This window comes from Dermacentor silvarum, chromosome 10 (genome assembly GCF_013339745.2).
Source record: "Dermacentor silvarum isolate Dsil-2018 chromosome 10, BIME_Dsil_1.4, whole genome shotgun sequence".
Classification (NCBI taxonomy): domain Eukaryota; kingdom Metazoa; phylum Arthropoda; class Arachnida; order Ixodida; family Ixodidae; genus Dermacentor; species Dermacentor silvarum.
In genome coordinates, this window is record NC_051163.1 from 72,391,245 (window position 1) to 72,416,740 (window position 25,496).

The following is a 25,496-nucleotide window of genomic DNA, read 5'->3' on the forward strand; positions in this document are numbered from 1 at the left end:
GCCAAGCTAGCCAGGGTGTGTACAGCTTCAACCTGAGGCCCAACACGGACCCAGCTGGTGCTACCAGACCAGCCGGGACGAGACTGGCGTGTCCCACGGTGAACCTGTGTTCCGGCCAGAGCTGAGATGCAGACCAGGCTGAACAGGTCGGTGCTGTTCCTGCGGTGAACGAGCGCTCGAGCCCAGCGGTAGCAGATGGCCTTGGTCGAGAGTGCGAAGTTCGGGCGAGCCACGTGAAAGGGTCCGGCACAACCACCTGCTGGGGTCGCGGCCACGGTGCCGCGTTGCTGACCGCGTGGGCCTGCCGTGCTGTCACGCGAGCAGTTCGTCTGCACGTTTGCTGGTCGCCTGTACGATCCCGTCGTACAAACAGCGCTTCAAATCTACAAGCGCCGACGCCTCCGACATCAAGTACTGTGAGTGACCTTACGAAGATACTCAGACTCATCGTATCGTCAGTGAGACACGCGCGGTGACAACTCGCGTGAGTCATGGACTGCGTGGACCGTTATAGAAATAGCCACCGTGTCTTGTTAACTCATCGTAAATGTAAGTGTTGCCGTCTGTCGTCGATAAATGTTTGTCCTGTCTATGACTTTGCTTCCTGTATCTGAGTCCCTTGGCCCACGAACCACCACAATTTGCGAGCCTGCCAGAATCGCTTATTAACATCCAAAGCCATTACTCAGATACGGAGCTGGGTCATGGAAAAGGAAAAACTTTTTGCACTTGGCCGAGAGCTAGTGCTTGGGAATGCTGAGCTCAGACACTGAGTAGAGCGAGAGTGCGTGCAAGCTCGCGACGAGTGCGCTAAGAAACGCGAGGTCGCGAAGGAAAGCGCAGAGCGACAACAGAGACTTTTAGAGCAGCAACAGAAAGTTCAAGAGCAGGAGCTGAAGATACTAGAGCTGAAGCTTCGGCTTCAGGAAAGTACGAACAGGTCACAGTCTACTGAGGCTGATGAACCAGGAGGATCTCGTATTAACACCACAGGTGTATGGGATGGCTGCAGTCCTCCCTCCCTTCAATGAGGCACGCGACGACCTCGACGCGTACCTGCAGCGGTCCGAACGAGTCGCGACGTGTCAAGTGTGGCCCCGTGAGAAGTGGGCCCTTTCAGTGATCCTATGCATGACCGGAGAGGCACTAACCGTGATAGGCCGGTTAGATACGACAGCTGCGCTGAATTATGATCAGCAAAGAGTGGCGTTACTGCAGCGGTTCCGGTACACCGCGGAAGGTTATCGGGAGAAATTTCGCCAAGTCAAGCCAGATGACAACGAGTTAGTCCTGCAGTTTGCTTCTAGACTTTCCGGCTATTTTGACCATTGGCTAGAAATGGGCAAGACGGAGAAAAGCTATTCTAGCTTGAGAGAATTAATAATAAGCGAGCAGTTTATGAAAGGCTGTTCTCCAGCACTCAGAATATTTCTCAAGGAAAGAAACTTGAAGACGCTGAGTTCGCTGTGTGAGACCGCTGACAGCTTTATGGAAGCGCAGGCGCTCTCGAACCTAAGTAAAGAACGTATTCCCAAGGAAACAGGGCCGTCAGCATCGAAGCTGGAGCCGGCGAGCAAAACAGAGACCACTAGCCGTTGTTTTTTGTGTGAGAAGAAAGGTCATAGAGCAGCTGACTGCTGGTCGCGCACCAAAAGAGGTTTTCCAGTGCATGACCGAAATGACACGTGGCCTCAATGCAGTGATAAATCTTCCACCGGAAGGGTAGATAAGAAGGAAGCATCATTTATGGTCTCTGTAGACAAAACATGTGCAAGCTCAATAGACAACGAGGGTCACGTAGTTGTACAAGATGGAGAGAAGATTCCCGTCGTGAACATTACGATGGGCCGAGGTGTTACAGCTGGTGGAAACGGGAACTTGCCCGTTGCCAAAGGGTTTTTGGAAAATAGCCCAGTTAGAGTGCTACGGGACACTGGCTGTAATACGGTTGTCGTGCGACAAGTATTAGTTCCTAAGGAAACATTTACTGCAACAACAAGCCCAGTGTATTTACCGGAGCATATATACTGTGCGGTACCTCCCGGAAGCCAAAGACTTTTTACGGAGCCCGTTTTTTGTAGGTGAGGCACTTGTGAAATGCATGGAAGACCCAATGTATGACGTGATTTTGGGAAACATCAAAGGCGCGGCATTACCGGATACGTTACTTCTCGATGAGCCAGAACTTCACTTCAATGCTCGCATGAAGATCGAGCAAAGACAGAAAATTAACTGCATGAAAGATGATCGCGATAACGGGGCGCAGAGAGTATCCGGTGATCGTACAGCGACCCAAGCAAAACCCAAGGAGTTGCTACAAGATGACGCGTTAAAAACGATTGCCGAACCAGAGATAACATACGGAGGGGCAGCGGGCACAAAGGACATGGACGACACAACCTTACCTGTGATGTCACTGCCTCATTTCCTTGTAGGAAGCGAGGCGCTTAAAATATCAGGTGGACGATGAAACGCTCCGAAATTGTTTCGAGGCGGTTGGGAAGAAAATCGTGTCAAACCATCGGGAAACGGTGTTCTTCCTTCGTGACGGGATGCTATTCCGGAAACACAAATTACCGTGTCAGAACGAACTGGAGCAAATCGTGGTGCCACAGCAACTAAGAGAAATAGTGCTGAAATTAGCACATGAAGGCATCCTAGCCGGTCACCAGGGCATCACGAAAACAGTAGGCAGGGTAACCGGAGACTTCTACTGGCCCGGTGTTCAGTCCGACACAAAGCGGTTCGTGAAGTCTTGTGACGTATGCCAACGGACGGTTCCTCGTCACCTAGTGGGACGCGCTCTTTTGAGCACCATACCTATCATCGACATACCCTTCAAGCGAGTTGGTATCGACATCATCGGTCCATTGTCCCCAACCTGTGACAAAGGGAATCGTTATATACTGACTATGGTAGATTTTGCAACGTGATACCCCGACGCAGTTGCACTACCCACAATTGAATCGAGGCAGGTTGCAGAGGGCCTCCTAGAAATGTTCTCCCGCGTTGGCATACCAAGGGAGATCATCAGTGTTCGCGGCTCTTCTTTCATGTCGACAGTCATCAAAGAATTTAGTCGACTACTGTCGTTGAAGCAACTGCCTACGACACCCTTCCATCCGATGGCTAATGGTCTGGTCGAGCGCTTTAATGGCACATTAAAACGCATGATAGGGCGCATGTGTCAAGAGCGTCCAACAAGCTGGGATCGCTACCTTGGGCCATTACTGTTCGCCTATAGAGAGCTTCCGCAATATAGCACTGGGTTCTCTCCGTTTGAGCAACTATATGGCCGACATGTTCGAGGGCCCATGGCTGTTCTCAAGGAGCTGTGGACGAACGCTTGCCCGGACGAAGAGACAAAGACGACATATACCTACATGATGGAGCTTCGGCGACGTCTGGAACGCACATGTGCAGTTGCACACGAAGAACTAGAGAAGGCGGGAAAGCTGCAGAAAGGCTATTATGAAAAGAAGGCGAAGAAGCGAGAACTCTTTCCAGGTGACCGGGTGTTAGTCTTATTACCAGCCGATAAGAACAAACTGGTACTCTCTTGGAAAGGCCCATTTCCAGTTATCGAGAAACGTAGTGAACTCGATTACCTCATCAGCATTGGAAATAAGGTCACGCTCTTTCATATAAATATATTAAAGAAATATGAAGAGCGCAAGCCACTAAGCCAACACATGGTCGCAGGCACTATCAAAGCTCAGCCGACTGATATTGCAACAAACCTGGATTTTCCCAGAGACGTACCGCATGTAACACCAGGAAAGACGCAGCCTGTGCTGAAATCCACAAACTTACACAAGCCATTTGTTTTACATACAGATGTGTTTTCGCGAAGCTTAGGGGCAGGACTGCTCCAGGAACATGAAGGTCGTCTGCACCGAGTGTCTCATACAAGCCGGAATGTAACCCGGTGTGAACAATGTCGGCGCTGACTATATGAGTCGCGCGGAATTCACTGAACAGTCGTGACGTACTGCCCGTTGTACACACACCGTCTTGTTTCTCTCACATGATCGTGATGTGCTGATTTGCCCCATGTAATATGTTAGTTTGTGTTGGAACTTGTGTCTCACGTCCAGGAACTGTTAGATGTGTGTACGACGTACTGAAGTTGGGGGAGGTGTAGTAAGAAAGTAGTATTGCAACTTGGATGAAGCCAACGGAAGCCACGACGAAGAAGAGAATGCGCGAGCTCGTGAGGAACGTTCATGGGAGCTCGGGCCCTTCGGAACGAAAACGGCTGAGCTAGCGCTGCCAAACTAGCCAGGGCGTGTACAGGTTCGGCCTGAGGCACAACACGGACCGAGCCGGTGCTACCAGACCAGCCGGGACGAGACTGGCGTGTCCCACGGTGAACCTGTGTTCCGGCCAGAGCTGAGATGCAGACTAGGCTGAACGGGTCGGTGCTGTTCCTGCGGTGAACGAGCGTTCGAGCCGAGCGGTAGGAGATGGCCTTGGTCGAGAGTGCGAAGTTCGGGCGAGCCACGTGAAAGGGTCCGGCACAACCGCCTGCTGGGGTCGTGGCCACGGTGCCGCGTTGTTGACCGCGTGGGCCTGCCGTGCTGTCACGCGAGCCGTTCATCTGCACGTTTGCTGGTCGCCTGTACGATCCCGTCGTACAAACAGCGCTTCAAGTCTACAAGCGCCGACGCCTTCGACATCAAGTACTGTGAGTGACCTTACGAAGATACTCATACTCATCGTATCGTCACTGAGACACGCGCGGTGACAACTTGCGTGAGTCATGGACTGCGTGGACCGTTATACAAATAGCCACAGTGTCATGTTAACTCATCGTAAATGTAATTGTTGCCGTCTGTCGTCGATAAATGTTTGTCCTGTCTATGACTTTGCTTCCTGTATCTGAGGCCCTGGGCCCGCGAACCACCACACCCATAAATGAACAAGAAGCATCTTGGTTGCGTCGAGTCTAGGCTTGCTCAACTCGTGCAGGATATGCGTGGTCACAGAAGAAGCTGATGCGTCAGAGATAACTTCGACGTCGAGGAACGCATCCGTCGGTTGGCCATTGACATCAAGATAGCGTTTGCAGTGACATGGCAGTGAGGCGCTTCTTGGGGCTGTGCGCCTATCCCCGACGATTTATTGTGAACTTTCCATGTATTGCTGCCCCATCAGCACGCCTTACGCGAGACGATATTCCTTTTCTGTGGGGTGAAAATGAGCAAGTAGCATTTAACAAACTACGCCAGCGCCTGCAAATGCATCCAGTTCTTGCGCACTTGACCTGGGAGCCCCTGCATAACTTCACACCGATGCGAGCAATGTTGGTCTGGTGGCCGTACTGGTGCAGTGGCAAGACGGCTCCGAAAAAGTAATCACCTACGCGAGCCGAACTCTCTCTCGCACGGAGGAAAATTGCTCGACTACCCAGAAGGAATTCCTCGCCGTAATGTGGGTGGTTATCAAATTCCGCCCGTATTTGTACGGCCATTCATTCAAAGTTGTCAGCGATCATCATTCTCTTTGTTGGCTGACTAACTTGAAAGACCCATCTGGCCGTCTGTAGCGCTGGAGTCCTAGGCTTCAGTAGTTCGACAGGACCATAATTTACAAATCAGGGAAGAGGCACACCGATGCCGACTGCCTTTCGCTGTCACCCGTCGAGCGCGCAGGTACCAATGAGGTGGACGTGGACGCTGCGTTTTTGGGAGTTGACGCCGTCACCATTTCACAGGAGCAGCGCCACGACCCAGAAGTGCTCCCACTCATTAATTTCTTGGAAGGCCGAAATAACGATGTCCCGCGACTTTATGCCACGGGACGGCCGTCATCTTGTCTGCGGAATGATGTTCTCTATACGAACTTTTCTGCCAGTGGCAGCACATACCTTCTTGTCGCACCTGCATCACTTCGACAAGAAATACTAAAAGCCTGCCACGATAAAGCCACCGCAGGTCACCTAGGCTACACGAGAAGATTGTCCCAACTCCGACGCAGATACAATTTACCAAAGCTACCCGCTGCTGTGAAATATCACGTACAAACATATGCCGACTGCCAAAAACGCAAAGCACCTCCCGGCGAGCCGGCAGGTCTCTTACATCCAGTCGAGGTACCAGGACATCCTTTCGTTCAAGTTGGAATAGATTTCCTGGGCCCATTTTCAACTTATACAGCCGGCAACAAATGGATCATTTTCACAACCGATTACCTGACGCGCTACGCAGAGACTAAAGCTACGCAGCGGGCCACAGCAGCCGAAGCAGTTTATTTTTTCCTCGAAAACATCGTCCTTAGGCACGGCGCCCTAAAACTAGTCATCACAGACAGGGGAACTGCCTTCACTGCAGAATGGAAGGGCGCTACGAACGGACAAGTGGTGTCACGTGGTAGGTGCGGCACCGTTCTATGTGTAGAAGTAATTTATGCGAATACAAAAGTGGCACGACTAAGGAACGTGAGTGTTGCGCCGAAACTGCACGGTAAAGTTGCGGCAACAAACAGCAATATGTTGGCCCTACCAGTGGCCCCAAATTTCGCACATTTGCGATAGTCTCTGTTAAGGAGTTTCGGCCTTTGACATCGTTGCGTTGTTTGCCTTCCTTTGGCGGGAGAGAGACAAGGTGACGTGACAAGGGCAGAAAACACTGGTACTAGACATGACAGTGGTAGCGGACCAACTGAAGGTATAGTAAGGTACGTCTCTGTTATTTCTTAAAAATAAACACCCTGCAAATTTGTCAAGAGGACAACTGACGCAGGGCATGTAGACGCTACGCCGCATTAAAGTACCGTAGCGTCTAGGTGACACTATGGAAGCGGTCCCACGGTAAATTGACACTTCTGTGCCCGCTGCAGTAACATTGCGGCTATGACTCTGAATGAGGTCGTGGGTACACAAGGCAACGTTTAGCATCACCTCACCTATCTCGTATTACACTAAATGATGAGTAAATTGAACGTTCTCCGTTATCACTGGTAATAATCATCAATCAAAGCAAACAGCACAGAAAAATCCGCTTACATCGATTCCCACAGTGGGTGAGATCCACATCATTTTAAAGATGATAGTCTTTATTGGGCTACCTAAACGCGAAAAAATTTGTCTGTCGGTCTGTCTGTCACTCGATTCAACCGCCCCGCCAAAACCAACCAAACTACTAGCACTGGTGGCACGGGTTCATACACGTCAACATTATACAGCGCAAAGGAAACCTCAGGCCTGTTTGACGCAATATATATATGCACATCATCGTCATCCGCAGCGTTCCTTTAATTATTAATACACATTGAACTGGTTTTTACGTTCGTAAATGAAAAATCAACGCGTTAGAAATTATGTCGAAGAGGCGCTAACCTTTAAAAACAAGCCAACTGACGCCATGGCTCTGTAGCCGGCTTTAAGCCAACAGTAATAAAAGGTCCCAACCAATGACGCGGCAGCAGGGCGAACGTGGGAAATTTGAATTCACCAGAACCTCCAATGCATCCATCATGGGAGGAGTGAGAGGGGAGAGGAAGAGCGTGACGGGTGGGACGGGGAGATGAGAGGGTGTTACGGATCAGGCGCGGCGTTTCGACGACATTTGCAGCGAAGCAAGCCGATATGAGGACATTTTTGAGGACTTCTATTATGTGAGCTATCTCACTCAGACCTATCTCTGCGTACTTTTGTTCTTTTGTTCAATTTCTGTATTTTAACAGAACTTTTCTCTTGGCATTGCACTGATTTATTCATTAATATCGTCAAGCTCTTTGTCGGAGTCATGAGGGAGGTAGCGGCCGAATACTGCACCAGGGAGGCGAATTACTGTTCTGGTTTTTCGTTCCATCGCACAAAGAGCGATGGAACGAAAAATGGTAGGCGTAACGTTAAGAGACAGGAAGAGAGCGAGGTGGATCAGAGAACAAACGGGGATAGCCGATATTCTAGTTGACATTAAGCGCAAGAAATGGAGCTGGGCAGGCCATGTAATGTGTAGGATGAATAACCGGTGGACCATTAGGGTTACAGAATGGATACCAAGAGAAGGGAAGCGCAGTCGAGGTCGGCAGAAAACCAGATGGGATGATGAAGTTAGGAAATTTGCAGGAGCAAGTTGGAATAGGCTAGTGCAAGACAGGGGTAATTGGAGATCGCAGGGAGAGGCCTTCGTCCTGCAGTGAACATAAAATATAGGCTGATGATGATGATGATGATGATGATGATGATGATGATCGCCAAGCGTCAACGCTTTGTTTGGCAAATGTGGCCATCATTTTACAGTCACTGCAGGTGTGCCAATGGTCGAGCTTGTAGCATTGTCAAGCTCTGGCAACATTTTCTGCTTGCCTCATGCGCCCTGTATGAATCGGTATAAGATAATATGCAGTAATAATATATATATATATATAGCAAACCTCCGTTTGGACGCATATCGTAGACGGTGATTGTGTGGACGACACGAAGCTTTTACCACAGCTTTAGAGGACATCTGAGCTCATTACGCCTTGTCCAAACGGCGCGAGTAATAAAAGCGGGGCTAAATATGTATTCCAAGCTGTCCAAACTTTCCGCTTATAAATTAAATCAGGATCAGTGTGCTCTTCGTTCTTTATTTGGCAAACATTTTGAAGCAGCGGCTTCTCATGTTTCTGACTCAATAAAGTTCCGCGATGCGGCCACTGTTTGATTGATTATTTTCAGGCTAATCGCTCGCGGGTGTGCTCTGCTGTGGTATATTTGTTGTTGCTGCGCACAATGCTTGAAATATACATGTTATATACTTCGTGGTAGCTTGTAGCAAATACGCATTACTGCTACTTCCCTCGCTTACTCCGTGGAAAGTCACAAAACGTTCAGCTTCCAACATTAGTGTCTTGTCGGCGTAGTCGCTGTCACTCACGCTTCGGCACATTGATTCAAGTGTACGCCCATTCACTTATTATTGATACGTTGGCGATAGGTCGGGCGTAAGTTTGCGTGCAAGTAGGCGTGGGTGGATGTGTGTAGATAACACCCGCCGTGGTTGCTTAGTGGCGATGATGTTGGGCTGCTAACCACAAGGACGCGGGATCGAATCCTCGCCACGGCGGCCGCATTTCGATGGGGGCCAAATGCGAAAACACCCGTGTACTTAGATTTAGGTGCACGTTAGCCAACCCCAGGTGGTCGAAATTATTCCGTAGTCCCCCGTTACGGCGTGCCTCATAATCAGATCGTGGTTTTGGCAAGTTAAACCCCATAATTTAATCCTGTAGATAACGTACGAGAAATTTACTATGCCAGTAAGTAGCGCTATTTCCCTTTTGAATGAGCGGTGCTCACTCTTAAATACCGACGTTGTGGAGTTGAATTACTTTCTTTGGAGGTTAGCTATACAGCGCTGGCGGATGAATTAACTACTTTTATCCTCGAGGAAAGCCGTGCAGGACGATCCAGGTGTGGAAAGCCGTGCAGGTGTGGTGCAGGAGGATCCTCATCCTGCTCAGGGCTCCAGTCAGCATCTCCAGGTAAGTTTTTATTCATTTGCTGTTTCAGACGAAGCTTTAGCTTGGGGGCTTCTATCTAAATACATTAGAAAGGATAAATAATTTTTCTCGGCAACCACTGCACCAAATTTGATTAGGGTTATTGCATTTGAAAGAAACAGTGAAGAATCTAGTGACTGTTCGTTGCAAATTTTCGATTTATTTAGTCAATTTTAATAAACATTAACGAAAATCACAAATTTTCAGAAAACTACACTATAACATTTACAACTCTCTAAATCAGCAATAACAATAAAACCAATTGCACAGTTCTGTCACTTGCACCTAATAGTAAATATAAATCGGACAAAAGTGAAATAATAATCATGGCTCTAAAAAAACGACTTGTATGAGAATAGAGCTTCTGCAAAACCCTTGTAAACAATGTAACAAATTTACGTAAGATATAAATTGAAAAATCAAATTTGTCCGCTTTGGATGATCTAATGGATGCATTTGACAGAACTGCGATATCTGTTCTTGGTGTAAAGCTACAATTTTGTAAACTTCGTGCTTCTGTTGTTTTTCTCAAACTTAAGAAATTCTGAGAAATGCTTTTAAAAAATCTGGTCCTTAACCGATATTCTGCTTGCAACTGTCACTAGAATTGACGTTTCTCTCTCAAATCCAACAAATTTCATTAAAATCGGTCCTGAGGTTATCTCAGAAAAGGGTATCTGCGTTTTACGTGTATTTAAATAAGCGACATCGAAGTTGGACCCGAGTTAAAGATTCTATCCATCACTGCGTCATTTAATTGTAAAATCCAGTTTTTATTCGCTCGCGCAATAAATTCATCTGTTATTGCTGCTTCAATTGCATGCTGATTATGAGAATACAGACTGTTTTTGACTGAGCTAAGGAGCCACTTTGTTAGTGCCTAACTGGCCAATGGAGCATTAATTTAGTGACAGCGCTGCCTTAAAATCGTGCTGGAACCAGCCCTTACTCACTTGAAGCAAACGTACGGTCCGTTTGAACAAAGGTCGGTTATTATTTTGCTTTACGAACTCGATGTTCTCTTCTGTTCAGAGATTGCGATTCGATTTTCTTTCCATGCTGTGTTTCCCCTGTCCCCCACGTCCTCCTACGTCATCATCATCATCATCAGCCTATATTTTATGTCCACTGCAGGACGAAGGCCTCTCCCTGCGATCTCCAATTACCCCTGTCTTGCGCTAGCGTATTCCAACTTGCGCCTGCAAATTTCATAACTTCATCATCCCATCTGGTTTTCTGCCGACCTCGACTGTGCTTCCCTTCTCTTGGTATCCATTCTCTAACCCTAGTGGTCTACCGGTTATCCATCCTACGCATTACATGACCTGCCCAGCTCCATTTCTTCCGCTTAATGTCAACTGGAATATCGGCTATCCCCGTTTGTTCTCTGATCCACACCGCTCTCTTCCTGTCTCTTAACGTTAGTCCTAAAATTTTTCGTTCCATTGCTCTTTGTGCGGTCCTTAACTTGTCGAGCTTTTTGTTAACCTCCAAGTTTCTGCCCCATATGTTAGCACCGGTAGAATGCAATAATTGTACACTTTTCTTTTCAACGACAGTGGTAAGCTCCCAGTCAGGATTTGGCAATGCCTGCCGTATGCACTCCAACCTAATTTTATTCTTCTGTGAATTTCTTTCTCATGATCAGGGTCCCCTGTGAGTAATTGACATAGATAAACGTACTCCTTTACAGACTCTAGAGGCTGACTGGGCAACATTGATGAATTCTACAGCATTAATGAGAGGGTAGCAGTCGTCGTAATAAAGATGAATAGGAGGGACAAAATGAAGGTAGTACAAGCCTATGCCCCAACCTCTAGTCGTGATGATGAAGAAATAGAACAGTTTTATGAAGATGTTGAACTAGCAATGAGAAAGGTGTATACTTTAGTCATGGGCGACTTCAATGCAAAAGTGGGGAAAAAGCAGGTTGGTGAGCAAGCAATTGGCAACTACGGCATCGATTCTAGGAATGCAAGAGGGGAGATGCTAGTAGAATTCGCGGAAAGGAATAGGCTCCGAATAATGAATACCTTCTTCAGGAAGCGCAGCAACAGGAAGTGGACCTGGAAAAGCCCTAATGGAGAAACAAGGAATGAAATAGATTTCATACTCTCTGCCGATCCAAGCATAGTGCAGGATGTAGAAGTGTTAGGTAAGGTTAAGTGCAGTGACCATAGGTTAGTGAGGTCTAGGATTTCTCTCAATTTGAAGAGAGAGAGAGCGAAATTGGTCAAGAGGAAACAGGCCAACCTAGAGGCAGTAAGGGTAAAAGCAGACCAATTCAGGCTGGTGCTTGCAAACAAATATGCAGCTTTAGAAAACGAAGGTAAAGACAACATAGAGGTAATTATTGAAACCGTAAGTAGGTTGATCTCAGAAGCAGCAATTGAAGTGGGAGGTAGGGCACCAAGGCAACCAGTAGGTAAGCTCTCCCAAGAAACAAAGGACCTAATAAAGAAACGACTAAAGATGAAAATGTCCAACTCAAGAGATCAGATAGAATTCGCTGAACTGTCAAAACTAATCAATAAGAAAAAAGTAAGGGATATTCGAAATTATAACGTGGGAAAGATTGAGGAAGCCGTAAAATATGGACGCAGCATTAAATCAGTAAGAAGAAAGCTTGGCATAGGACAAGGCAAGATGTATGCACTGAAAGATAAGCATGGTAATATCATCAGCAATTTCGATGACATAGTAAAAGCAGCGGAAGAATTCTATACTGACCTGTACAGTGCCCAAAACAGCCAAGCTACTTTCATTCAAAATAGTGATGAACCGGATACAGAGGCTCCTTCTATAACTAGCGCTGAAGTTAGAAGGGCCTTGAAAGACATGACCAGGCGAAAAGCTGCTGGAGAAGATGGAATAACAGTAGATTTAATCAAAGATGGAGGAGATATCATGCTTGAAAAGCTTGCGGCCCTTTATACGCAATGCCTCACAACTTCATGTGTACCAGAGAGCTGGAAGAACACCAACATTATACTAATCCATAAGAAGGGAGACGTTAAACAACTGAAGAATTATAGGCTCATTAGCTTGCTTTAAGTATTGTATAAAATATTCACCAAGATAATTTCCAATAGAATCAGAGCAACACTTGACTTCAGCCACCGAAGAGAACAGGCTGGCTTCAGGCAGGGATATTCTACGATGGATCATATCCATGTCATAAATCAGGTAATCGAGAAATCTGCGGAGTACAATCAACCTCTCTACATGGCTTTCATAGATTATGAAAAGGCATTTGATTCAGTAGAGATACCAGCAGTCATAGAGGCATTGCGTAATCAAGGAGTACAGGAGGCATACGTGAATATCTTAGCAAACATCTACAAGGATTCCACAGCTACCTTGGTTCTCCCCAAGAAAAGTAGAAAGTTACCTATCAAGAAAGGGGTCAGGTAAGGAGACACAATCTCTCCAATGCTATTCACTGCATGCTTAGAAGACGTATTCAAGCTCTTAGACTGGGAAGGCTTAGGAGTGAGGATCAACGGTGAATATCTCAGCAACCTTCGGTTTGCAGATGACATTATCCTATTCAGCAACAATGGAGACGAATTACAACAAATGATTGAGGACATTAATCGAGAAAGTGTAAGAATTGGGTTGAAGATGAATATGCAGAATACAAAAATAATGTGGAATAGCCTGGCAAGGGAACAAGAATTCCTCCTACGGGAGCCTTTGCAAATAAATGTCGCATCTTTTCACAATATACGCTTCGTTTAATTTCACAGGTAGAAGAAAGTGCTGCTGGCAGTGGCAGCAACAACTGGGACTGCAACTAGAAAACCCGCTAATGCCGCTACTAGCCCTCGAGGCTCTTTTCCTTCCTCGTTTGCGGGACCCATGGAAAGTGCCTCTCCAGTGCTATTGTGTTTCCAAGTAAGTCTGTACTCGCGATCGGTGACTTTCGCAGAGCGAGAACAGGAGCTTGTCAATGGCTACGATGACGTGACTTTGTTAGTGTTTTTCAGGAGAAGCAGTCCGGGAAAAACATGCTACTGATGCTCTCGGATACATGATCGCGCACGATGACTTGCCTCTGAGCACGACCGAGAAGGGCGGCTTCAAGACGTTCGTGAAGGCATTGCAGCCACTCTACAATCCTCCCACTGAGCCTACTGCCACAAAGAGCCTCGAGGCGAAGTACGAGGAGCTCACGGCACATTATGGACGGCGAATTCAAGCAGCTGACCATTTGAACCTCACGGCTGATCTTTGTACGCATGGGAGTACAATGTGGCCGTATCTAGGCCTCACGATTTGCTTTAGAGAAGGTAAATATTTGCTGGAAAAAATTGAAAAATTGGAAACCGTTTTCCTTTGCCATGACCCGCAAGCATATTTTCTGTGCGTACCGCTAATAAACAATGTTTTACTGTTTTAGGTACCAAACTAGTGAATGTCGAAACTGCCATGAAGTACATGCAAGAAAGAATAACAAGTATTAATATTTACGTCGCAATGTGCGAATTGTGCGAGAAGTGTAATATTGACCACTAGAAGGTCCAAGCTGTCATAATAGATGGAGGGAAAAACATTAAGGCAGCTGTCCGCGAAAAATTTGGTGCGGATAAGCACATTTCCTGTGTAGCCCCGCTTCTAAATAAAGTAGGTCAAGCTGCCATTGGTCTAGCAGTGTCTAAAGCCCCTTCAGGACTTGAAGCACGTGAGGTTCTGGTGGTCTCGGAGAATGAACAAGATGCTGAGGCTGTGCTGGAGGACGTCCCTGATGCCGATGATGACGATGACAGCACACCCCTCGTCGAGAGAGAGAGAGAGAGAAAATGATTTAATGAAAGGCAGGGATCGTTCACTTCTTTCGCACCAGCGATGGTGCGTCACGAATAATGGTGGAAATGCAGCTCCTGAACGGCAAGCAGGAGCATGATATATTGAGACTAATCCAGGATGTCAGGAGCCAGTGGAACTCTTTCTATTACATGTAGGAGTGCTTCTCGAAGTTGTCCGAGCCTGTCAGCCGGGTGATCTTACTGCTGCAGAGGGAGAGAGGAGCCCTTCGGCGAAAGCCACCCAATGCAATCATTGGTGACCAGCTTGACGTACTTGGCGAAGGGAAGGACCTACTAATGCCGCTGGAGGAAGCCACACTTATGGTTGCGGAGAGTCGTTGCGTGACACTCAGCGATATAATCACGATGGTGTACGGCCTAAAGGAGGTGAATTATCTTTACTCTTTAATTTAGAGTTCGAGTGGCTACTCTGTAGTCACACACAAGCCGACAGTGCGCGTGTCGCAATGTCCGTTAAGCATTCCTGAATCTACAGTCGGAACATCATGCATGCTGAAAGAACAGTGGCATAATCAACACTATTGTCCTTGAAACGCGGCAAAAATTTCTTTTATTTTACCAGGGTATCCACAACTATCAGCCCAGTCACCCGTCATTCTCAATCTGCAGCAAAAGCTGCTCTCAGAAGTGAACAAGCGATTTAGTGGCATCGAATACCTGCGCCCGTACGCTGCCGCCACCATTTTGGACTGATGGTACAAGAAGTCTGTTTTTTAACATCATCAGGTGGTGACAATGATCGTCCGCCACTTAAGTTACCAACGTGATTTATTTATTTATTTATTTATTTATTTATTTATTTATTTATTTATTTATTTATTTATTTATTTATTTATAGCAAGGCAAGGCCATGATAAGAAAAACTTTTAAAAACTTTTACTAATAAAAACGTCGTGCATGTGGAAAGGTTGCTGAAAAGGTTTCTGCTGCCGGCCATTCTCCAGAAGAGGGTCTTGCTAGGCCGAATACGACGCCTCGTCTTTATGGCATCTAGACTGCCGTTGACCATGCACTTTGCCGTTACTGCACTGGTACAATGGATCGAGATTCGGAAAGCCAAATGACTTCATCATTGAAGGCATATTGTAACAACACAGTCGTTGATTGTCGCCCCAATCGCAGCCCACTGGAGACGTGGCACAGCATGCGCGTGGGTTTGGAGCACGTATTTGAAGTAGCGGTGGAGTTTTTGTCGATTCCAGCAACAGCTTTGGTGTCGGAGTGGCTATTCTCACACGCTGGTTGTGTGGCTAGTCAAAGAAGGTTCCAGTTGTCACCTAAGCTACTGAGCCAATAGACTTTCCTTCGCTCTGTGGAAAAAAGTATATGGTTCAATAACATGAACAATTAATTTTCTTCGCTCCCTATGCATATTGCAATTTTTTACATACTTTAGTTGGACCTCACCTATCACCTGTGCCATATTTCTGATTAACTGCCTTTTTTTCTATTCTTGTTTAATTCTTAAGTGTTTCACTCAGTAAGTGCCATTTTTAACATATATTATTTACTCCTTCACTAGTCACTAGAGGCAATTACAGTTGGCCTTTAACAAATTAAACATTGTGTTTTATCCCAAGTTTATGCGCTTGTATTTCTAATCCTGGTTCCACCTCTCAAACGCTAAGATAAGGACTTACGTGAGTAGGTAACTATGATACAGTCTTTTTTTGGAACACCGGAAAAAACTCCATTAATCGATAAAAAAGCCCTGCATCGAAAGCGATTATAGGCTAAACAGACGAATGATTAAACGTTGATCGATTAAAGAAAATTAATCGACCATCCCTAACACAGTCACAGCAAAATACTTCAATAATTAGCCGCAACGAATCTTTTTACCACGTTGCGCCATCTCCCGGTTGTTGACGCATTAAAAAAAATAAGACACGTTAGTCTTGAAAGATGGCGCTGCGTTCCAGCCCGAGCGTATGCATCGGTGAATCACTTCTAAGGAAGAAAACAAATTCGTCTCAAGGCTTTACAGACAAAGCGTATGTTATATACAGATATAGATAGAAGGGCCTTGGTAACTCATCGAGCCCCCAGCCCTCCACTGCGCTCCCAAGAAACTCTCCACCTGTGCATCATGCGGTGGGGACATACAGCAAAACTACTGAGCGCAGCGAACGTTTCTTTGTTGTGTCGAAAAATAACGTTACAGAACGTATATACCTTCTGGCGACCAGCTCGTGGTTCAAAGAATGGGTGCACGAATATTCTCGCTGCAACAAATATACCAGGCTTTAAGCGCATAATTTTTTCGGGAAGTTTATCTTGCTTTGCCGCCCGGGTTCTGGCCCGTCTGCTCGGTCACGTTCTTAATGAGTAATTTGGGCCCTATTGCAGAGACATTCAATAGTAACAAACTGCGATCACCATACCATGAAACTACAAAACATTTCAACGCGCAAAGAGTAAACACTGCATGGCGAGCCTTTCTTCCTCTGCCGCTTGTGCGAGCCGGCGAGGCGATTCTTGAATGTGTTGCTGTAACATGCTTGGGAATGATTTGGAGATGCTTTAACTCGCTGTCAATGAAATTTATGTAGTGTCAGTTCAACTGTATCGTCGGGCAACCACTTTGAAGTATTTTGGTGCAACAGTAACTACCATATACGGAATTTTCTCTTCGGTGCGCAGACAAACGACGTGCATTTTCAGCCGCAGAGTGTGTACCTGGGCCGCTATTTTGTAGCGATGCCTTTAAAGTAATAATGCCTTTTGCGCTTATCGCGCTTTGTCAGTGGTCAGAGCGACGGTCCGCTCACGGTATCAACGTTGATAACGCGAGCGGACCGTCGCTCTGACCACTGACAGAGCGCGATAAGCACCAAACGGCATTATTGCTTTAAAGGCATCGCCACAAAATAGCGGCCCTGTAAACAATTGTGACTGTATCGGTTTTTACTAGGGAAAGCAAACCGGTGTATGTGGGTTGCCAACGTGAATTTGAAAACCTTCTTATTGCTTGACATTGGAATTAAAACATTAAAGTATACGCTTGTGTACGGCAAACGCAACGTTACCCCGAAATATGAAAGCTCGAATTGTTATAAAATATTTGCCTAAACCATCGGCATTGATCTCTCAAGACTATGTCTACGCTAGCCTCCTGTATGAGGTCCATGGCTCACTGCGGTTGGTAAGCCAGTATGATGTATATAAGCTTTGGGCTTCGGCGTTGCCTTTTGCCCTGTCAAGCAGTAATGTCCAAAATCGATCGCAAGAAAAAAATCAGGTGTCCATTTACGAGCACACGAATTCGGTAAGATTGGTTAATGCGTTGTAGAGGACCGGACGAACAAGACCCCAAAAAAATGCTGCTCATCCTCTTTTGCGCGAAAAGGAAAACAAACTAACGCAGCAATAAGATGTCGCATGACCATGTCACATGTTTGGGCAATGCGCTTTGAAAACAAACAGATATTTAACCCAGCAACTAACTACAACTGCTTAGGACACTCCAGTAGTCTGCAGGCTGTTGCGATGTTGGGGGGTCCGAGCGGCCACAAAGGTTCCATGGATGGTGCCGTGCCAGGTACTGGGAGAAGGAGAGGTTCAGAGAGTTCAGAAAAGGGTCTTATATACAAATGTAAAAGGTATTTTGCACGAAGGGTTCCATGATTCTTGGAGCCGTCTACATGCCAACCTATTTGCACGTCCTAGCGTTTACATCTCCGAACGTCCACACAACACTGAAGTCCCGCTTTTTATCAGTTCATTTCCCCCTTCCACTAATGGAGGGATTTCACTGCGGTTCTTCTCGGCCATTCACAGTCGAAGACCGTTCGAAAAATTTCGCCCATCATATGGCGCCGTTTTGATGGCTCCGCCTCCAATGTTGCTCGATCACCCCCGCATACCAGGCAACGGGTGGCACCTTGGGAACCAATGTGGAAGCTGTTCCCACGGAACTGCCTGGGGTTGGCACCTTGGAAGACTCGGTGACCTCACCGTGACGGTCAGCTTGTCAATCAGGAGGCTGGCCACCGCAGAAGCTACCGCCGAGCCCCGTCGTAGTCCGGGCGGGTGCCGGTGCGTCACAGAAACACACCAAGTGCGACGTTGCCGTTTTAGCGATGCACGAGGCCAATTTCTCATTGGTCTAATTGCTCCTCTGTTAGTCCCGGGTAACGGTGACGCTTCCCGGCTTCGAGAAACGATGAAGCTTGAACAGCACTCCACAGCTGCATGTCTGTCGGTGAGGCATTCGGTGTTCTGAAGGAAACCTAGGCACAACAAGGCGGTTCCGCGACAACTCGACCATTGCAATTCACACTGTGTATATGCTGTTATTACTAATCGAAACGTTTTTTTTTTGTGGGCGGAAAATCTCGTCAACCAAATGAGGTATTCACTCAATGTATCCGCTCTAAACTATTTGAATGCCTGTCAAATTAAACAGCATTATTTCTTCAGTAGCAGAACAGTAGCCACGCTGTTGAGTTTGTCATATAACTCGGAAGAACTCATTGCTGCTAAGCCACAGCTTAATTACAACAAGGGTGAGAATGCTGCAATACTGTTATATTACTGAAACAAATTTTCAGAAATGAAAAATTGATCTCCGAGCCTGATTGTAAGTTGAAACATGCGCGCTCACATTGCCTACGCTGCTCCGTTCGCCTCAACGCCGCAGAAACTCCGGCTATGCTGACTTAATTCGGTTCAGTGTGCCCCACGGAACTCTTTCCCACATAAGGCACCACGTCATACTGATTGGACCGCGCGTATAGTATAGGGTACTACGTAAAAAAAAAAAAAACTGCGACGACAAGGATTAGTTTGTAAGTGACAGTCAGTCTAACTCTCTTGCAGTTGCTCTGGCGCCATATGAGTACGCCGGTTGAATAAACCTTTAGCAGCTGGGTCCTGTATCGATTCAGCAGTGTTTATGCTGTATATTTCGTGAATACTCCAGATGGCTGCTGATTATTTTAGCTTGTAATTGGAAAGGGTTTTCGAACTAACGACAAACAATGATGGGTATAACGAAAATGACGGTAATAAGGTTAATGATCCCTACGCGCATGAGATCGTGGTAAGCGTGGACAGCTGGGCTAGTTGGTTGTGATTATCATTATGAAACATCGTTCCAGCGCAAAAATAAGCACGGACGAGAAGAGAAAGGCAACAAGAGCGCCGGAGTTCAACAATTGTGGTAATTTTATGCGAACACCAGTCCACATCGGAATACACGTCACTGCTGGGCACTTCAAAGAGTTAGCGGCTCCTATAGGCATATCGCAGCTCTGATGAAAAAAAAAATGATGGGGCCATGTCGATTGAAGTGCTGCAGTCTTCGGTGACAAATGTGTTCGCATTCCTCACCTCAGCCGCAGAGAAACGCGAAAGAGATGGCATCGCCTACCGCAGCATCTAATACTTTAGACATAACTAGAGATATTGTATTTACAGAAATGACAGAGTAAAAGCTGAACTGGTGTGCCAAGTCTGCTGCAGAGCGAAAGGGAAAAGGGGAAGTACAGTTAAAGCGATGGATGGCTAATCAGGAGAAACGAAGCCGTAAGTTATTAATGTACGTTGCACGACACAAAGCCTTCGAGCGACAGCACGGGTGTCGGGTAACAAATGAGCGGATAAAAGATATACTTCCTTTCGATCTACGCAGATCCCACGCTCGATTAGTCATGCTAAACGAAGCTGCCGTGAGTCAGAAAGAACGAACGTCAGAAACGCAGCCCACATTCGTCAGCCGAGGTGGCGGAGAAAGTCGACACAGCCGCATCCCTCCGACAACATATTCTAATATATTCGGATGCTACAAAGCTATTGCGTGAGAGTGCGTGGGTCTCCATGTTGTAATGTGAATGCGTTGTATGCTACATTATGCGGAAATCCGTCGTAATCGGCGGCGTGGCCGAGTCATAATACCAAAAATGGCCGAAGGCGCAAAGAGTAAAAATGTCGCAGCTTCGCCCGAAAGGCGAAGCACCAATTGCGATCGCAAATTAGTAGAGAGCTATAAATAGTAGGGATAGTAGTTTGATCGGCTGCATGAACTTGGTACATTCGCTTACTAACTGAATGAACAAGCGTGGTGTCAGCGCGCACAAGCAAACATGAATAGACTCGATGACTGCAGACAACGACTGTGAAAACGCTGGCAGCAAGCGCATACGCCGCAGCGAGCGAAGGTTCGTGCGGTCATCGCTTTAACAGGAACTGAGCGGCGTACGCACAGCGCATACAAAAGTCAGAGCTGTGTGGTGATCGCTGTCAAGATACGGTTCGCGCGACAACACCGACAGCCGGCACAGGCGCAAAGTTCAAGGACGCATTTGTTGGCACTAGAACTAACCCTGGGAGTGTTAGCCAGCGCCACCACTCACAAACCTAGGGGCGGATGTGGAACATCCTTTCTGCCGCAGGCGTCACGAGCACGTGATCTTTTTTGGGTGATGGCAACTGGTCAATAAACCCACATATGCTACCAGTTCTAGTTGTAAAACATAAATACCCCAGAAAGTGGATGGGAAAACGGTTCCGCGGTAGCTCAATGGTGAGAGCATCGCACGCGTAATGCGAAGACGTGGGTTCGTTCCCCACCTGCGGACAGTTGTTTTTTCATCCATTTTCATTTTCATTAATTTATCATTTCTTTAATTCAATTATTAAATACAAGTAATTTTCCCCGATGTCATCCTTAGAGTTATTGTTTGTTGGCTCATTATGATATGCTTATTAAAAATCGGGGCCCCTCGGTTCCCTTTCTTCTCGTTCACTACATAACGAGGGCTCGAATCTGGCAACAATGATGCCTTCAGGTAGCATATGTGGGTTTATTGACCAGTTGCCATCACCCAAAAAAGATCACGTGCTCGTGACGCCTGCGGCAGAAACGATGTTCCACATCCGCCCTATGGTTTCTGAGTGGTGGCGCTGGCTAACACTCCCAGGGTTAGTTCTAGTTGTAAAACATAATTACCCCAGAAAATGGATGGGAAAACGGTTCCGCGGTAGCTCAATGGTCAGAGCATCGCACGCGTAATGCGAAGACGTGCGTTGGTTCCCCACCTGCGGACAGTTGTTTTTTCATCCATTTTCATTTTCATTAATTTATCATTTCTTTAATTCAATTATTAAGTACAAGTAATTTTCCCCTATGTCGTCCTTGGTGTTATTGTTTGTTGGCTCATTATGATATGCTTATATATATATATATATATATATATATATATATATATATATATATATATACGTGAAATGTTTTTTTAGTATGTCGAAGAATAATGTTGCAGTGGGAAAATGTACCGTCTGGCGCCAGAGATGCGTCAGATAGGAAGCTCGGTGTTCAAACAATGGTTTCATAACTATTCTCGCAGCAACAAATATACGCACCTTCAAGGGCAAAATTCCTGTAAGCAAGCTTTTTTCTTCTTTTTCTTTTTTTAGGGGCGAAGCTCCTTAGGGTGTGGGTCGTTCCCTCCTCTCTAGTAGTAGTAGTAGTATGTAGCCACCTCTAGTTTATGAATTGCTCAATAGATGGCGTTGTGTGTCCGTACGTGAAAGAGACGCCGCATGTAGTCTTATGAAGTGTTCACTAGAAATCCGTAGCTCTGGTTGGCATGGAGACCGCTATGTATGTATGTATGTATGTATGTATGTATGTATGTATGTATGTATGTATGTATGTATGTATGTATGTATATGCATATATACATATATATTGTCACGAAGTAGTAACGATGAAGCAAACAGTCGTAAAACTGTGAATGACGAAACTGATTCTTTATTGGGCGAACCTGTGCCCACAAAAGCAACTTACACTTGAAGCACAACGATAGCGGCGAACACAGTCGGCGATCGTCGAAATCTGATCAGCGGCGAAACGCGTCGGCTTTTATACCTGAGTCATCGAAGGTTCCAGATTAATCCCTGATGCCCGCGTGTCTTCCAGAAAGTTCTAGACAATTCGCGTCGCTCATACAATCAGATTACATGGGCATCGGTGACCACAGACGACGGATAGAAGCATTGATAACGTCCGAGAAGCTTCCAATGCAGGCGTGTCCTGCGCGGAGCGATAACGTTTAACATTTGTCAGCCGGTGTTGAAAGCGGCCACCGGTGAAAGATAAACATGTGTACGTGTCAATACCCTCCCCTTAAAAAGCATCGTCCCGATGCTACAAACAAACACGAAAGCGAAAACAAAACCGTGCGTAATAAACAAAATAGCAAAAAAAAACAATAACAAAGTAACAAAGTACCTAAGTTTGTCAGCGGGCGTAGAAAGACTTAAGACGCACCACGTGGATGACTTCAGGTCGTGCCCGGCGCCGCTGTGATTGCGAAATGCCGTCTGGCACGACCTCATAGTCCAGTGCGCCAACACGTCGGGTAATCTTATATGGTCCGAAATAGCGACGTAACAGCTTCTCGCTAAGTCCTCGTCGGCGTATCGGAGTCCAGACCCAAACACGGTCACCGGGCTGGTACTCGACGTAGCGTCGTCGAAGGTTGTGGTGTCGGCTGTCGGTCCTCTGCTGGTTCTTGATGCGCAGTCGGCCGAGCTGTCGACCTTCTTCGGCACGCCGCAAATAGGTGGCAACGTCGAGATTTTCTTCGTCGGAGACGTCCGGTAGCATGGCGTCAAGCGTCGTTGCCGGGTTCCTTCCGTAGACCAGGTTGAACGGCGCCATGTGCGTCGTTTCTTGCACGGCCGTGTTGTATGCGAAGGTCACGTACGGAAGGATGGCATCCCACGTCTTGCGTTCGACGTCGACGTACATTGCCAGCATGTCGGCGATGGTCTTATTTAGGCGCTCGGTGAGGCCATTCGTCTGCGGGTTGTAGGCGGTGGTCCGGCGATGGCTTGTGTGGCTGTATCGCAGGATGGCTTGAGTTAGTTCTGCCGTAAACGCAGTACCTCTGTCGGTGATGAGGACTTCTGGGGCACCGTGACGCAGGAGGATGTTCTCAACGAAGAATCGGGCTACTTCGGCAGCACTGCCTTTGGGCAAGGCTTTTGTTTCGGCGTAGCGGGTGAGGTAGTCCGTAGCTACGACGATCCATTTATTCCCGGACGTCGACGTCGGAAAAGGCCCCAGTAAGTCCATCCCAATCTGCTGGAACGGTCGGCGAGGTGGCTCGATCGGCTGTAGAAGTCCGGCTGGCCTTGTCGGCGGTGTTTTGCGTCGCTGACAGTCTCGGCATGTCCTTACGTAATGGGCGACGTCGGCAGAGAGGCGAGGCCAGTAGTATTTTTCTTGTATCCTCGCGAGAGTGCGGGAAAAACCGAGATGTCCAGCTGTTGGGTCGTCATGGAGAGCTTGCAGAACCTCTGGACGCAATGCTGAGGGTACCACGAGGAGGTAGTTGGCTCGGAGAGGCGAGAAGTTCTTCTTTAGGAGAATGTCGTTTTGCAAGAAAAACGACGCCAATCCTCGCCTGAACACCTTCGGCACAATGACGGTCTTGCCTTCCAGGTAGTCTACAAGGCTCCTTAGTTCCGGGTCGGCTCGTTGTTGTTCGGCGAATTCGTCGGCACTGATGGGTCCCAAGAAAGTGTCGTCATCCTGGTCGTCTTGTGGCGGCGGTTCGAAGGGGCGCGAGACAAACAATCGGCGTCAGAGTGTTTCGCCCGGACTTGTAAACGACGGTGATGTCGAATGCTTGAAGTCTCAGACTCCATCGTGCGAGGCGACCTGAAGGATCCTTCAAGTTAGCTAGCCAACACAAGGCGTGGTGGTCGCTCACAACTTTGAAGGGCCTGCCATAGAGGTAGGGGCGAAACTTTGATGTAGCCCAGATGATGGCGAGGCACTCCTTTTCTGTTGTGGAATAATTTGATTCCGCCTTCGATAGCGACCGGCTAGCGTAACTTACAACCCTTTCTAGTCCGTCAGTCCTCTGCACAAGCACGGCGCCGAGTCCTACGCTGCTTGCGTCGGTGTGGACTTCGGTATCGGCGTTTTCGTCGAAATGCGCAAGGATGGACGGCGATTGTAGGCGTCGCTTCAGTTCTTCAAATGCTTCGATTTGCGGCGTCTCCCACTTGAACTCGACGTCGGCCTTCGTGAGGTACGTGAGTGGCTCGGCGATCCGTGAAAAATCCTTGACGAAGCGCCTGTAATAGGCGCACAGGCCAAGAAATCTACGCACTGCCTTCTTGTCGGCGGGCGGAGGAAAGTCAGTGATGGCCGCCGTTTTCTGTGGGTCAAAGCACACTCCAGACTTGTTGATGACATGGCCCAAAAACAAGAGCTCCTCGTATGCGAAGCGGCACTTTTCTGGCTTCAACGTGAGTCCGGAGGTCTTGATAGCTTGAAGAACTGTTTCAAGGCGCCGCAGGTGTTCTTCGAAGCTTGAGGCAAACACAACGACGTCGTCCAAATACACGAGGCAAGTCTGCCACTTCAAGCCTGCCAGTATTGTATCCATGACGCGTTGGAAAGTCGCAGGTGCCGAGCAAAGACCAAACGGCATGCCCTTGAACTCGAACAGTCTGTCTGGTGTTATAAAGGCAGTCTTCTCCCGGTCCCTCTCGTCGACTTCGATTTGCCAGTAGCCGGTTTTGAGGTCCATCGACGAAAAATACTTTGCGTTGTAGAGTCGATCCAAGGCGTCGTCAATCCGTGGGAGGGGGTATACGTCCTTCTTCGTGATCTTGTTGAGGCGACGATAATCGACGCAGAAACGTAGGGTTCCATCCTTCTTCTTCACTAACACCACGGGGGACGCCCACGGACTCTTGGACGGCTGGATGATGTCGTCGCGTAGCATTTCGTCGACTTGTTGCCTTATGGCTTCACGTTCCCGCGCCGAAACTCGGTACGGGCTCTGACGGAGTGGGCGGACATTTTCGTCGGTGATGATGCGGTGCTTGGCGACAGGGGTTTGTCGAACTTTTGACGACGACGAGAAGCAGTCCTTGTATTGCAGGAGCAGAGCTTTTAGTTGTTCTTTCTTATGCCTGGGAAGGTTCTGATTGACGTCGAAAGTTGGCTCAGGTATTATAGTCGTCGTTGCAGGTGCACTGGAATCCGTGAAGGTGAAAGCACTGCTGGCTTGTACTATTTCGTCGATGTAGGCGACCGTGGTGCCTTTGTTAATGTGCTTGTATTCGGGGCTGAAGTTCGTGAGCATCACCCTTGCTTTCCCTGCACGTAGCTCAGCTATGCCTCTAGCGACGCAAATTTCACGGTCG

The 25,496-nt window shown here is 47.4% G+C and overlaps 1 non-coding gene across 1 annotated transcript; it reads left to right on the top strand.

The window, feature by feature from the left end:
- Positions 1–20,830: 20,830 nt before the first annotated feature.
- Positions 20,831–20,902, top strand: Trnat-cgu (transfer RNA threonine (anticodon CGU)). The gene has a single exon. It is a non-coding gene; the product is annotated as a tRNA-Thr (tRNA).
- The last annotated feature ends 4,594 nt before the right edge of the window (positions 20,903–25,496 follow it).